Source organism: Oryctolagus cuniculus, chromosome 19 (genome assembly GCF_051225735.1).
Source record: "Oryctolagus cuniculus isolate XC-2025 breed Fujian yellow rabbit chromosome 19, ASM5122573v1, whole genome shotgun sequence".
NCBI classification, from domain to species: Eukaryota; Metazoa; Chordata; class Mammalia; order Lagomorpha; family Leporidae; genus Oryctolagus; species Oryctolagus cuniculus.
Genome location: NC_142885.1, coordinates 17,796,951 through 17,801,623, shown reverse-complemented (window position 1 = coordinate 17,801,623; position 4,673 = coordinate 17,796,951).

Sequence of the window (4,673 nt, the reverse complement as noted above, 5' to 3'; positions counted from 1 at the left end):
AAGTCCCGTCTCCGCAGCGTAAATTCAGCGCAGCGTCGGAAGTCAGCAGGTGGGGAGGGGGCCGTTGGCCGAGGCCCCTTGCTGGGGATCCCGGGGGTGTTCCGGGGCCACAGCCGTGCCGTGCCGTGCCGTGCCGTGCCGATGGGTTTGCCTCCTCATGAAGCGCTGCACACTTGGCCTGGGGCTTCCTGACACCTGTCCCCTGTGGATAGCTGAGGGGCACGGGGTCTCGGAGGTCCTCGGCGCCAGCTCAGCCCCGGGCGTGCCCAGCGTGGACCTGCCTGGGCCAGTGGGCTGTGCTCCCTCTGGGGCCAGGAGCTCCTCCCTCTCGGCAGTGCCACCCGGGCCTCTGCGCCTGTCCCCGCTGTCTGCTCTGGTCAGCCCAGGTCTCTCCCACAATGCCCAGCCGGCCCTGGGTCCTGTGCCCCGGCCCGTGTGCGCTCTCCACCCCTGGTCTGACTGGCCAGCCTTCTGAGGAGTGTCGTCCACGCCGGCTGCTCTGGGCCTGCAGCCGTCCCCGCAGCTCGCTTGGGCAGGCTCTTGCCCGCGCAGTTCCTTGTCCTCATGGGACTGGACCCCATTTTCCCTGAACTCCACGCTCCGTGCCCTTGGGCTGGCTTATCTCAGCCTGGCTCTTCCTATCACCTCCCCCGCACCCCTGCCTCAGTTTCAGGTGCGGTGCAGACACTCAGCGTCCAGGGGCAAGGACAGGGGCCCTGGCCAGCCTGTGAGCTATGCCAGGAGCTGGGTGTGCTCCCTAACCCCGGAGGCTCCCGGCCTGCGCCCCAGAGAAAGTGGGTCCCTATGCAGCAGGCTGGGGGTGCAGCCGGGGACTCAGGAGGCCTCCTGTCCCGCCTCACCCTGCAGCACGAGCCCCAGGACAGTGGCTGTGAGCCACTTGCTGATGCCTCCGAGACCTGTACCTGCAGCCCCACGGCTGTGGCCTGGCTTCACCTGGCACCCCCCCGCCCAGGTCCCTTCGTCCCCCTAGGTGCAGGAGGGCGCAGACCAGGCCGTCGCCGTTCCCACGCCCAGTCTCCACCTGGCCTGCTGCCAGCCCAGCCTGGTCACTCCTGCAGGGTCACCTGAACATCTCCCTTTTCGGCCGCCTCCCGTGTAGCGGTCAGACAGCCAGAGAGGCCTCAAAGCCAGCCGCCCACGCCTGCTGTGCCTCCGCACGCGGGTTTCGAAGACGGCCGCTGAAGAAGAGCTGTGACGCTGCAAGGGCTGTGGAAGAGGAGTCAGAGGAAAGCTTCGGGGGAAGGCAGCTGGAAAATACTTAAGAATGCACCCCCTCGAACCCCGCAGATCCACCTGCAGGGCTCTGTCCTCCACGGGCTGAAGGCGTGCACAGCGCCACCGCTGGGGACTCGGTAGAACTGCAGGCCCCTGCAGCAGCCGCACAGTGTGCCTGGCGAACGCCTGTGGCCCTTGTTTTGTTTCAACAGAGACCCTGTCCACTGGTTCTCTCCCCAGATGTCTGGGGACATCTCATGTCCAGTTATCCCATGTGGGTAGCAGGTGCCCAGCTGCTCACTGCCTCCCACAGTCAGGAGCCAAAGCCGGATATTGACCACTAGGCCAAATGCCCACTCCTACTTTGTGGCTTTGTTTTTTGGAGAGGCAGAGAGAATTTTCTTATCCACTGGTTCACACCCCAGATGCCCTGCAGTAGCCAGGGCCAGGTCAGGCCCAAGCCAGGAGCCCGGAAGTCAAGCCAGGTCTCCCGTTCTGGGATGCGGGCATCCCGGGTAGTAGCAGGGAGCCATCACCTGCTGCTTTCCGAGCGGACGTTAGCAGGAAGCGGACTAGGAAGCAGAACTGGGACTGAAACCCCAGGCACCCAGTAGAGGGGCAGGGATCCCGAGCGGCTTCTTAGCCCGCAGCTCCGTGTGGCTTCTCATGGCTACGGCGGAGCTCACGCCCCGTCCCCTGTGCTGAGTGTGAATGACAGGGACCAGGCTTGAAGGCGGAGTCAGAGGAGGCGACGGCACCTGGGGAGGGATGACACAGCACATGGTTCTCGCTCTCCCTCTCTCTCCTACAAATAAAGACTAAAAGATGGGAAAGTCACACGGTGTAGACCGTGGTGGGGCAGGTGTGGTGGCAGCCTGCAGCCAGCCTGCACGGAGTGGGTGCACGCTGGGTGGCACGAGTGAGAAGCACTCACCCGCCACACGCGTGTCTTCTCCTGGTAGCATCAGCTCTCCTGTGGAGATCTACTGAAGACAACGGGGCTCCCACCCAGGTGGCCCCGGCCCTGTGCAGCGAGTTTGTTCGCAGCCTCTTTCCTCCTGTGCTGTGCTGAGCTTTTTGGTCTTTTTATTTAAAGATTTATTTATTTGAAAGAGTGAAGTAGAGAGAGAGAGCTTCATCCGTTGGTTCACTCCCCAAATGGCTGCAATAGCCAGAGCTGAGCCGATCCAAAGCCAGGAGCCAGGTGTTTCTTCCCTGTCTTCCACGTGGGTGCAGGGGCCCAAGGACTTGGGGCATCTTCTACTGCTTTCCCAGGCCATAGCAGAGAGCTGGATCAGAAGAGGAACAGCTGGGGCTCGAACTGGCGCCCATATGGGATGCCGGGGCTTTAACCTGCTACACCTCAGCACCCCCCCCTTTTTTTTTTTTAAAGAGAAATCATCCATCTATTGATTCACTTCCCAAATGCCAGCATCAGCCAGGGTTGGGCCAGCCTAAAGCCAGAAACTTGGAACCAAATCTGAGGCTCCCGTGTGGGTGGCAGGGACCCAAGTACTTGAGCCATCACCTGCTCTCCCCCTGGGTGTGCACTGGCAGGGAGCTGGATCAGAAGTAGAGCCAGGACCCGAAACCAGGGACTCCCGTATGGCACGTGGGAGTCCCAAGTAGCATGTTAACCACAGCCATGCGCCCGGCCCGCACCTGTGCCATCGTTAACATCAGGTGCAGGAGACGGAGCGAGCCGTGCCACACGGTTGTGTGTGCCGTCACCTCCCCTGGGCAAGGCCCTCCCATGCCATTTTCTCCTGGACATTTGTGTTTGGGTGCAGTCTTGTCCTGGAGCCGGCCTCAGTGCGGGCTGAGGGTGACGGCCGGCCTGGACGGGACAGCTCGGAGGGCTGCCTGAGCCGCCCACCGCAGCCACCTTCCTTGTCAGAGCGGCCCTAGCGCTGGCCCCAGTGGAAGCTGCACCTTCGGGGTCCTCCTTTCAGGGAGCAGGCTACTAAGAGCCTGGGGCGGGGGTGGGGGGCCTCCCCTTCCCTCTCCGCCTCCGGTCCCTGCTGTGGACAGAGGTACAGAGGCCTGGCGGACACGTGCTGAGCCAGGCGGGCAACAGGTGGCGACATTTCCCGCCTCATGCTCTCTGGGCCAGCCTTGGGGGCGTTCCGGGAACCTTAACACCCACCTCGGCGCAGCACAGCCGCCGGTCTGGGCTTGCGTTCCGAGGTGCCCAGCCCCTCTCTGCCTCAGCCTTCTGAACACGGGTGCCCTGGGAAGGGGCCGGGACCCAGCTCCGAGAGACTGCCCCAGCCGGGAGGAGCAGAAACAGCACAAGGAGGGAGGCGCTTGGGCAGGATGTTAAGCAGAGGGGTCAGAATCCCTGCTGCAGCAGGCAGAGTGGCAGGAGCAGAGGCCCAGGGCAGGGGAGGGAGCGAGCGGGCAGGCAGCACGGCCCCCAGGGTGAGCGCCGGGCCAGCTGCCGGAAGGGACGAGCGCTCTGCCTGGCACCTGCTCTGTCCAGACCTGGTTGGGAAGCCGGCCTTGATCCCCGTGCCAGCTTTGGCCAGCTCAGTCGTGACAGGGTCACAGCGATGGTGAACGGCCGCCACACTCGGCAGGAACGCAGGGTCCAGGGGCCAGACCTTCCAGAAACGGACGTCAGCAAATACCAGCACATGGATGCTGTATGAGTCGAGGACTGTTTCGTCGTTGTTAAAGTGAGATTCGCAGTCATTCAAACTGAGAATCCAGCGGGGGCGGGCTGGGCTCCGAGTCCAATCCTGGGTCTGCCCACCCTGCACCCTTGTGCGTCTCCCTGCCTGGAGCCACCCGCACCACTCACGTCTGGGTGGAACTGGCCGCCTTGGCGGGGTTGGGGGGTACTGCTCAGACCTGGGCACGAACTTGGGGTGGGCGTGCTGCTCTTGGGAGAATCCTGGAAAACAGATAGCCTCAGGAGAAGCAGGCTGCAGAGAGATGATGCCTCTGGCAAAGACAGATTCGGGACAAGGGGCCACGTGGCCTCCCAGGAGCAGCCCCGGCTGTCCCTGGCAGGTGACTCTGCCCCGGACCCTCTGCAGGGACACCTGGCGCCTGTGCCGGGAGGGACACGACACGCGTGTGCTGTCTGCTGCTGGGCGTGAGGCCAGGTTCCCGGTACCGTTCCGGGGTCCACTGTGGGCCGAGGGACCCCGCCGCCAGTAGGCTTTGTTGTATACGGGTGGTCGCTGGGAGGACACCCACAACACAGGGACCACCGCCACTCCTCCTCAGCCTGCTGCTATCGTCCACCCCCGGCTCAGCCTTGTCCTCTGAGCTCCCTGCCCCCCCCCACCCCATGCTGCCCTGCCCGGATTCCAAGTTAATGACTTCTCACCCCCATCACAGTGGTCTCCCCCTCGAGCCTGGGCTCCCGCCAGCCCTCCCCAGCTGCTAGCCCTGTCCCGCCCGGCGGAAAATCCTTCAGTAGCTACCAG